Raw genomic sequence first — 11,338 nt, 5'->3', positions numbered from 1 at the left:
ATATCATCAGTCAGAACAAGGCCAGAGCTGACTGCAAAACAGACCATCAATTGCTCATATGCAAGTTCAAGTTGAAGCTGAAAAATTAGAACAAGTCCACGAGAGCCAAAGTACAACTTTGAGTATATCCCACTTGAATTTACAGGCCATCTCAAGAATAGATTTGATACATTGAACACTAATGACCAAAGACCAGACAAGCTGTAGAATGACATTGTATATGGAGAAAGCAAGAGGTCATTAAAAAGATAGGAAAAAAAGAAAAGACCAAAATGAATGTCAGGAGACTCTGGAACTTACTTTTGAACCTCAAGTAGCTAAAGCGAATGGAAGAAATGATGAAGTAAAAGAGCTGAACAAAAGATTTCAAAGGGTGGCTCGAGAAGACAAAGTATTAAAATGACATGTGCAAAGACCTGGAGTTAGAAAACCAGAAGGCAGGAATGTGCTCAGCATTTCTCAAGGTGTAAAACTGAAAAAAAAATTCAAGCCTTGAGTTGCAATAGTGAAGGATTCTATGGGCAATATACCGAATGATGCAGGAAGCATCAAAAGAAGATGGAAGGAGTACACAGAGTCATTGTACCAAAAACAATTGGTTGATGTTCAATCATTTCAGGAGGTAGCATATGATCAAGAACCAATGGTACTGCACAAAGAAGTCCAAGCTGCACTTAAGACATTGGTGAAAAACAAGACTCCAGGAATTGACGGAATACCAATTGAGATGTTTCAACAAACGGATGCAGGTCTGGAAGTGTTCACTCATCTATGCCAAGAAATTTAGAAGAGAGCTACATGGTCAACTGACTGGAAGAGATCCATATTTGTGCCTATTCCAAAGAGAGGAGATCCAATCTAATGTGGAAATCTTCAAACAATATCATTAACATCACACAAGTAAAATTTTGCTGAAGATCATACAAAAGCAGTTGCAGCAGTATATTGACAGGGGAGTGCCAGAAATTCAAGCTGAATTCAGAAGAGGCCTTAGTACAATGACTACCATTGCTGATGTTAGATAGATTTTGGCTGAAAGCAGAGAATACCAGAAAGATGTTTACCTGTGTTTTATTGACTATGCAAAGGCATTTAACTGTGTGGATCATAACAAATTATGGATAACATTGCCAAGAATGGGAATTCCAGAATACTTAATTGTGCTCATGAGGAACCTATACATAGATCAAGAAGATACTGGTTGGTTCAAAGTCAGGAAAGGTGTGAGTCAGGGTTGTATACTTTCACTACACTTAATCTGTATGCTAAGCAAATAATTGGAGAAGCTGGACTATATGAAGAAAAGTGTGGCATCAAGATTGTAGGAAGAGTGCTCATTATACTATTTTTTAAACTTCCCTGCCAGACTGAAAATTTTCTAAATGAACAATGGGAGAAAAAGAAAAAACAATAACCTCTTGAAAACTGTTGTTTGATAAGAGGGACTTTAAAAACAGGAAAGGGAGAGAAAAGGGATGTTTTCATTTTATATCTTATCTGTAATATTTATGCTTTTAAAATCACATACATATATACCTTACTTCATCAAATATAATCAATATCATTGATTCGAAGATGCAGTATTATTTTATATACTTTTAAGAAAAAAATTCTGCCAATTTAACTATGACACAACAATTTAATGATGATCATACGTGAGACAACGTTTTAAAAATAATCCAGCCTCTCATTGTATCTAAGTTTCTTTCATCTATTCCAAGGGGTATAGAAATTTCTCTTGTCTGCAATTCCATTGTTTGTTGAGTGATTGGCAAACTCTCCACACATATTTCAGTAATAAAACTTAACAGAGTTTCATTTACCCGTGTCTTTCTTTGGCCTTTCGAAGCACTTGATTTTTGCTTTGCAAGATAAATGAAATTGAGCTCTGTAGTGGATACTGTAATGTCCTTTCTGATTACCTTTCAGGAATAAAGGATGTAGTCTCCTAGCTACTAAGACTGTTGCCAGTAGACAGCCTTCAGCTGTCTGCCTGCTTCAGAATTGTCTCAGCTAAAGAAAGTCTCCACATCTAAGGGCACACTCTATTCCTCGGATAGCTTGTATCCAGTGCAGAAAGGTCTACTGCCTTTATTCCAATTTTAAACAATTCTGAAGGGCCATCCCACCTTCAGCACTCTTCAAGGGTTCAGCTGAAGCATTAGCTAAGACACAAATCTCACCACAATGTTTCCTGTCCAGTCTTGTTTCCTTGCCTTTCTTTCAACAGATGTTGATCCCAAAAACACTCTCTAATAAATATACTGCACGCTAACATTATCTCAGAGTCTGATCCTTGAGGAATTAAACCTGCAAAAAAGGTCATTCCACCAATAAGGACATTTACTTCACTGATTGCAGATCCATGCCCCCTCATCTCTTTCTACTTCTTTCTGCATAAATAGTATCTTTTCATTTCAATACAAAATCATAGTGTGATTTTTAAAAAACATTTTAGAGACCAATTAAACTCAACATTTGTAATTAAATGTCATAGCACAATTGAAGTGATGAAAATATAAACAGTTTTGACCACATTTTTACATGCACAGGCAGTGACAACCATCGATTGTAAGTTGCATCCTGTTTTCAAATATGTTATTTTGTCAAAAAATGGGTGCCTCATAATTGATGTAATACATTGTAAAGCTTTTTGTCAATGATGGTTATCTGGAGAGAGAGATCATTGATTCTTCTTAATACCTTTTCTGTATTTAAAAGCAAATAATTAATGCTAGTTTTTTTTTTAAGAAGTATCTTCTTAAATCAACTGTTTGAACCTACTAAAGAAGAAGCTTTGTGAAATACCCATTGATAGGAAACACACCCAGAATATTTGGAGCTGCTAAAATGGGTCAACCAGGTAAGAAAAAACATGAGTGCACTGAGTAGGTTGGTGTGGGTAAAGGGGTGTGTGAGAGATAATCCAGGCGAGGAATACTTTTTTCTTTCTAACCTAGAACTGTATGATCAAGAACCTTGAGTATGGGGATGGGGATGACTTACAGTTTGTAAATAAGGCTGAGGGCTAAGTGAATAATTTGAAACAAATTTAAAGTTACCTTATTGCTGCACATATGATTTATAAACTCATGGTTAATTTCAAGATTTTCCAGTTGCCTTTGGTAAGGGCCAGAGAAGCTGAATTTTGTACTGAACTCTATGTAATTTTCTGAGTAGAACCAATATCAAATGTATTTGTCCTTGCTAATATGTGTTATTTTTGACAGTTTTTCAATTCTGGTGAGATTTGGTTATATAGCCTGCCCAGTACAGCAGTTTTACTGAATTTACTATATTTAAAATCTACCATGTTTAGAATATACAATCTGTCATATATCTAAATATATGCACACTCTAAGAAACAAGGAAATAAAACAGTACTTGGAATTCCAAACAGATTCCATGAATAGCTTCTATACTAAATTAAAAAGAAAAAACAAAAAAAACCTGTTACCATGGTGTCAATTCTGACTCATAGTGTTACAGTATGTGATTTATATGCCAATCAAATGTTAAACGAAAATACATTATATTTTGACAGTATTTTTGCCTGTGGGAATTTACTATTTTTCATAATAATTTTTACATTTTTAACAGTTTTATTTTCGTATTTATGTTATCTGAAATATTGACATATTCAGGTAGTGTTATTGAATAATTTGATTTGATAGCCTGAAGTGTCTGAAATATAAATATATTTCTACATTTTAAAGGCAAATTCTTTTCGTTTTTTTTTTTTTTTTCGTATTACGCAGCTGCTTTTTAGGGTTCATTGTTCATATTTTGTAAGAATGAAAATAAATTATACTGTAAAAAAATAACTTCATTCTCAAGATTTAATGTTATTGGAATAGTCATGTGTGAAACAAAAACCCTGAAATCTTAGTAGCTTAAAACAAAACAAGTTGGCTGAGGGTCCAGGTGACTCTCCAGGACAGCCCTTTGCTGTTGATTATCCATTCCAGGTTTTTTTTTTTTTTTTTTCTGATCTTATAGTACTTCTAAGGAGCCCTGGTGGCACAATGGTTAAGTGCTCAGTTGCTCACCTCACTGAAAAGTTGGCAGTTTGAACACACCCAGCGGCTCCAAGGAAGAAAGACTTGGTGATCTGCACCTGTAAAGATTACAGCCTAGAAAACGCTGTGGGGTAGTTCTACTCTGTAACACATGGAGTGGTTATGAGTCCGAATTGATCTGATGGCACCCAACGAAAAAGAAATAAAAGAACTTCTAGATCTACAGGTATTTCCATGGTTACCATGGTAGCGGAAGAGCAAGCTGAAGAGCACAGGCAGTTAAATATTTCCATTGGAAATGAAAGCTCAAACATCATTGGCCACAGCTGCTCACCTGATCATGTCTAACTTCAACTGCATGGGATGATGCAATCCTCCTGTGTACCAGGACATAGATAATCAGGTATCTGTGAATAGTGGTAATGCCTATCACAGTAACTGATAAATGCTATAAACAATTTTCATCATTTAATGGTAAAAAAAAAAAATTAGCTTTTTTACTTAGAATCTATACTATCTTTCAGTGTGTGAATATAAAATGCTAAGCTTTATTTAAAAAAATAAGAAATTCAAGGTCATTTTATTCAATCTCTGACCTATCTAAAGTTAAATTTTAATTAGAATTAGCTGGAGAATCCACTTTTAAGGTGTTCTTTCAAATGACTGGGAACTTGATACTGACTATAGGCCCTGAGCTCAGCTTGGGCTGTGGGCCAGGGACCTTGGTTCTTTGGTTATTCTCCAAGTAGCTCTATCCTCGTGGCTGTTCATTTGGTTGGCCAGATTTCAAGAGTGAGCATCTCAAACAAAACAGACAGAAATGTTATCATGTTTTAGGACTTAGCCTTAGAAGTCACATATTGTCACATCTGCTATAGTTACAAAGAGCATCAAAGTCACATTGTAAGAGGAACATCTAGGATGTGACCATCTTTAGAAGATATGATCTAACACACCTGTTTTAAGACTAGAATTGGGTAAAAGAATCTTAACATTCATATGGAAGAACGAATAGCTTAGAATAGCAAAAGACATAAAATATAGAAACATAAAAGAATTGAAGAACTAGTCTTCTGACATGCCAAACAGTAAGGTACTGGCAAAAGTGTGAACAAATAAATCGGTGGGACAGAAAAAGAACCCAGAGGTAGATCCCAGTATATACTGAAACAAAATATGAAGACGATTGTCTTCATTCAAATGATAAAAAATGTTTTATTCAATGAACCAAACTGACATAATTTGTTATCCATATGGAAGAAACTAAAGTTGGACTTCTATAAAATATTATATTCAGAAATAAATTTCAGATTGATTAAATATTTAACTGTAAAATCTGAAGCAATAATAGCATTTAAAAATCTTAGATTACATATACCAACCATGACCTGAGGAGAGCTTGGTAACTAAGACAGGAAATATGAATGCTATAAAAGAAAAAAAAAAGGTTTGACTATAAAAATTAAAATTGTTCTATGGCAATAAATGCAAAATACAAAGTCTACAGATAAATGATAAAATATATTCAAGGCAGGTGACAGAAAAAACATTGATATCTGATATCATGTGCCATTGAGTCGATTCTGTTACACAGCAACCCTATAGGACAAAGTAGAACTGCCTCTAGGGTTTTCTAGGCTGAAATCTTTACAGGAGCAGATCACCAAGTCTTTTCCAAGGAACTACTGGTGGGTTCAAACCACTGACCTTTCAGTTAGCAGCTGAAGTCCTTCTGATATCTTATTGGTACATATTTTTCTAATTGAGAACAAAAGACTAAAATAGAAAAAAATGAGAAAAGGGTATGAGTAAATAATTAACACAAGATCAAATCCAAATGGCCAATAAATATAGGAACTGAGGCTTAAATATTCCTAGTAGGGAAATTCAGATGAATAATGAATTGTTACTTTTGCCTAATAGATTGACAAAATTTTTAAAAGATTATAAAACCATTCCTAGAAAAGATCTGTGCAAAATGGTACTTTTTTTTTTGTCAGTGGACTTGTGAACTATTATAATCTTTTTTGAAAAATAGTCTGGCTGCAGCTATAAAAATAAATACACTCTTTCTCTCCGCTCACTCTCTTGATCTGTCTGTCTCCATTTTTTCTTTTAGCAGTCCTACATCTGGGAATCTATCCAACAGAAATAAATTTACATATGAATATATTACAGCACTCTTTGTATTGGCAAAACACTGGAAACAATGTAAATTCTGATCACACAATGGAATATTATGCAACCATTTTAAAAATAAGCTGGAGCTATACCAGCTGACTTGGCATATTTTCCACAATGTACTTTCGACTGAAAAGAAAGATGCAGAGTACATATACTAAAATTCTATTTTACTTAAAAATGCACATGTATGCAGAAACACATGGTTTTTGTTTTTTGTTTTTTATAAATATGAACATGGAGAAAGGTATGGAAGGATCCAAAACAGACCGTTAACACTGGTTATCTAGAGGGTGTGCCTGGGGTAAATGCAGGGGGATGACTGAATGAGTAGTATGGATTACAGGGTGAATAAGAAAGAAAAAAGAAAAATTAAAATAAAAGATTCAATATTTAAAGCCCAAAAGTTGAGCAATTACTTAAGAAAATTAAGAATTCATTCTTAAAATTCTGAAGCAAGGAGACATTACAGAACACACTGGGCCGGCAAAATCTGGCGTTGGACACAAAATGAAGATCTGCAACTGTGCTAGAACCTTACCTTAGCTTCACATGTTAATGGTGACTAACTCTTATTAGGTGGATCCTTAGGGAGGAGGACTAGAGACTGATAGCAAAAAATAATGTGTATCTTTTGTACTTAATTTTAGCAAATATGTGTAGAAAACTAAAAGGATTCCATGGTTTTTAAAAAAGTAAGCAGAATCAGTGATGGTGGTTGGAAGAGATGGGCAAACAGTATGAGAGTTACTGAAGGGTCTGGACACTCAGATGCAAGATGACATTTAAGTAGATAATTATAAAGACTATATAGTGGTTTTTTTAAGTAAAAAGGCTCCTAATACGTAAAATAAGCAAAATTTAATATTGTATTTATTCACTTGCTGTATATCTATGTTACAAATATACATGCACAAATACCTCAGAAGAACATGGAAAAAAGAGTGTAATTTATTTTTATAGTGGTGGACTGAATGTTTTTGTTTCGATTTGCTGTTAATGCTGTCATTTAGTACTAAGATTCACTCTGTATTTTTACCTGTTCAATTCTCTCTCACGATAAATTTCACCATCTGTGTTTCTTCTTGTTATTTTTTATCCTTCTCCAAGTTCTGCCTCCAGCTTTATGCTTTCAATTTTTATTATGGTGCTTTATTATTCCTTTTCTAAATTGGCGAGTTTATCCTTTTTTTTTTTTTCCTCCAGTACAGTGGCTCTGTCTCTGTAGAATGGAGGTGCTGCCAACCTTCTGAGCTGGCCAGCCTCCTGCTCATCCTGTAACCTGACCCTACAAATGCCAGTAAATTTCCATTAGTCCTTAAGCCAGATTTGGCCTGCCCCACGTGGGCAGAATGGCCACCTGTGAGCATTAATTGACCTCAAGCGTGGATGCAGCAACAGGTGGAATGAATCAGAGGAAAACATCATCTGGACCCTATTCCAAAGCAAGAGGTCCGACTAGAACCACATCACCTCCTGTTTTCTGGTCACCTTCTAAAATTTTCCCTCCCCAGTACACCTACGAGGCTGCCATCTTGCTGCCCAAATCACGTATAAGTCCTGCTTCCCCATAGCTTGTGGAGTCGGATTTAAGAAACTTCCTCTCCACTCCTTGCTTTGAGAATTGCTATAGTTACTTTCTCTTTCTCAAAGGCCAGTGACCAGATTATTGGCAGGTCTGAGTGGGCCAGATACGTCTCCACCTTCCTGGTTTCCTCAATAATTTTGGCACCAAACATGGGGCCAGAGGGTCGCACAGACCCTCCATCTGGAGCCCAGCATCCCCTCGACCAGAGCGGAATCTCCGCCGACCCCCAGTGCACACTGAGCCTTTTGTTCAGGAAGGTCGGGTGGGTCTCCTAACTAGCACCGAGGTGCTTTTACTTTGAGAATGGGAAACTAACTCAGGTATGGGCATCTACTAGGTAAGTGCCCTTGGGATTTATATTGTTAAATTTAAGTGCTTGAGATTAGAAATGGGGAAGCATTTGGAGGGTTGAAAGTAGGACTAAGACATCCCCATTAAGGGGGATTGAAGCCCTACTAAGACATCCTTGTTACTTGGTGGACACTCCCCCTAGCCAGTAGCACAGAATGGGCACCCTAGGTTCTGGTTGGCTGTGATCCTAGTTCTGGTTCTGAGGTGGGGAGGTATCTGGAGGATTGAAAGTAGGACTAAGACATTCCCTTTAGGGGGGATTGAAGCCCCACTGAGATATCCTCATTACTTGCTCTGCCACTCCCCTTAGCCAACAGCAGAGAAGGGGCAGCCTAGTTTTTGGCCAACGAGTGAGTGTGTGTGTGTGAGTGAAATATGGGAAACCAACCTAGCATAGCTTTACCTGGTGCTTTTTGTTTTTTCATGTGGGTGCTAATTACTGTTTGGGGTCACTTAACTATGCTACCATCTTACAGTTAGATCTGTTTTGCAAAAGAGAGGGAAAATAGGATGAAATCCCCTACATACAAACCTTAATGTCTCTCTGGCAAAATAAAAACCTACAAAACCAGTGTAAGCTAATGGTGCAGAGGAAAAAGGAAGGGTAGAAAACCCCACCTGGAGAGGCCTGGGGCAAAAACCAGGCCAGATAAATGGGATGATTGATAAGGGGCCAGGGTCTTCTAGTTCCATCCAGCCAGATGCCCAAGGCCATATGTGCATAAATGGGAAGATAGTTAAGGTGAAGAGAGATGAATCTGGAATGTTTTTAAAAGGGTTATGTGTTTAGGATTATGCGTTTATCTGAATGTACTAAGGATATTGTTTTTCCTACCTAATGTTATAAAGCAGACCTAAATGCATGCTAGAAGTGAATATTGGGTATTATAGATTACAAAGAGCATGTAACTCCGCCTTCTGCCACTACTTAATTGGATATGCTAAGAGAGGAACTAGGATTTGCTGGGGATAAGCACAGGCTTTTTGTTTCAAGCCAGTAGCCCTGTGTATAGAGTGAGGACTTAAGTCAAAAACCGAGCCCAACCCAGATTTGCAATTATCTCCACCTATGCCCCCTCCTGGTGTTGTGAGACTTTTTCGGGCCCAACACTGGCCCTGATGCCGGCAGCCCCCACTGCGCTGCCTTACCGGTAGTAGCTGCTACCTCTTTGGTGGAAGCCTCTGCCACCCCTCTGGTGAATTGCTTGCAGGCCCTCATGAGTCAGAAACTCCTGGTCTTTCCCAGGGAATAGTCTCCCCAGCACACACCTGTAGTGGGGTGCAATTTGGCCAGGGATCCACCCAAGCCTCCTCAGGGCAATTTCTACTAAGACAAATGCCAGTTGGACTGGATCGCAATGGCCAGCCTAGATGGTTTATCTGGGTCCATACATCGTTCTCCACCTCTGACATGTATAACTGGAATATTCCTCTAATTCCAGAGGGATGGTGGATGGTCTTAGAAAAAGCATACCAAGAGGCTGACAGGTTGAGTAACCTCAACCCTCAGAATAGTGTTAGATTCCTGGCAACCCAGGCTGTACCTGCCACAGATATCAGCTGGGGGCAGAACAGCTAGAACATTATAAAAACTATTTGATGGTTTACAGCAAAGGGCCCCAAAACAGCAGAGCCTTACAAAAGTTCAGGATGTACAACTTGGCCCCAAGGAAAATCCCTCCAGCTTCCTAGAATGCGTGTTCGCTGTTTACTGATAAGACCTACAGAATGCTAGGTTAATTAATAATGCCTTTCATCAGCCGGAGCACCCCTACATCAGATAAAACTTCAAAAGTTAGAAGGAGGTCTAGGAACGAATATTTCACAACTTGTCAAGTTTGTCTTTAAGGTCTTCAATAATTGTGACTGGTTACAAGGAAAAAGGGAAAATCAAAAAATGAAACAATAGGCCGTGCTCCTGGCAGCAGCTCTCAGAGGTAATCCACCACCCAGGCAAATCCCCTATGGGGTAAGTCCCTGTGGGCCCCAGAAGGGCCAGGAGCCAACCCAAGACCCTCTAAATCTAGGCCCCAGATAGTGTGCCTACAGCAAACAAGAAGGCACCTGGAAATGAGAGCATCCCTCATGGACAACCCAATCAGAGCTGGAAACCCATAAGACAATTCCCACAGCAGTCAGCTGATGACTTGGAATGGCAGAGCCCAGGGGCTCCCCTACAACCCATGAGGAGCCCCGGGTTGCAATAACAGTGGGAGGACAACTTACTGACACAACAGACCAGAGAGCTGGAGAACATGGCCTCTGCTACTGTCCCAGGCACACAGGGCACCCTTCGGCTTCCCCAGGCAGGGACAAGTCTGCAGGGTCAGCTCTCAGCCGGCTTCACTGGCAGGGTGGAGAGCTGCCAAACACAGGCAAAGGTAGCACACAGCTTCAGGGCCTGGCGAGACAGTCACCATCTTTACCTTGCCCCAAACCCTGGCAAGCCAATGACTGCAAAGAGCATCTGGGCTGGTGGGACGGGAAGAAAGAAAGCCTACTAGAGATGCCTTTATTGAATAGTGTCCTATAGTCAAGCAGTTATACACAGCCCCGGGCACCAAAAGGGAGAGTCTCATATAATTAAAAGATCAGGCGGCCAAGCTAGCTGCTAGAACAAAAACCCCGGCCACTTGCCTTGCTCTAATTTCTAATCTTCAGCTACCAGAAAACCCTCAGGGCACTGAATGTGATATAAACAGAGCTTCTGAACGTGGCTTTGACCTTAGCAACAGAGCAGAAGACAGGTGTTTGTACAATTTCCAAGGACAGGACACCTGATGCACCTGATAAAAAAGGCATCTCATGAAAGCACACATTATGGTTGGGAGGCTATGTTTCACTGGCTAGCCAAACTGATTAAAGGGCCTAATCTACAAAAGACTATCCAGAAGGTAATGCAACAACGTGTCATGTATGGGAAGAACAACCCAAAACAGGTCCACCACTTCCTACGCCTCGGGTACAAGCCCACGGCACCGAACCGGGAGAAAGCTGGCAAGTAGACTTCATAGTTATAACAGCTACAGGAGGTTTCAAGTATCTTTTAGTGTTTTTAGTGCTGGGTAGATACCTTTACCTGATGGATAGAAGCCTTCCCCTATCGAATGGAAAAAGGCATCTGAGGTAAACATAGCTCTCCTCAATGAAATTACTCCTAGATTTGGCCTACATTTTTCAATTCAAAGTGATAATGGAG

The sequence above is a fragment of the Elephas maximus genome, chromosome X (assembly GCF_024166365.1).
Source record: "Elephas maximus indicus isolate mEleMax1 chromosome X, mEleMax1 primary haplotype, whole genome shotgun sequence".
Taxonomy (NCBI): domain Eukaryota; kingdom Metazoa; phylum Chordata; class Mammalia; order Proboscidea; family Elephantidae; genus Elephas; species Elephas maximus.
Note: the sequence above shows the minus strand (reverse complement) of the source record.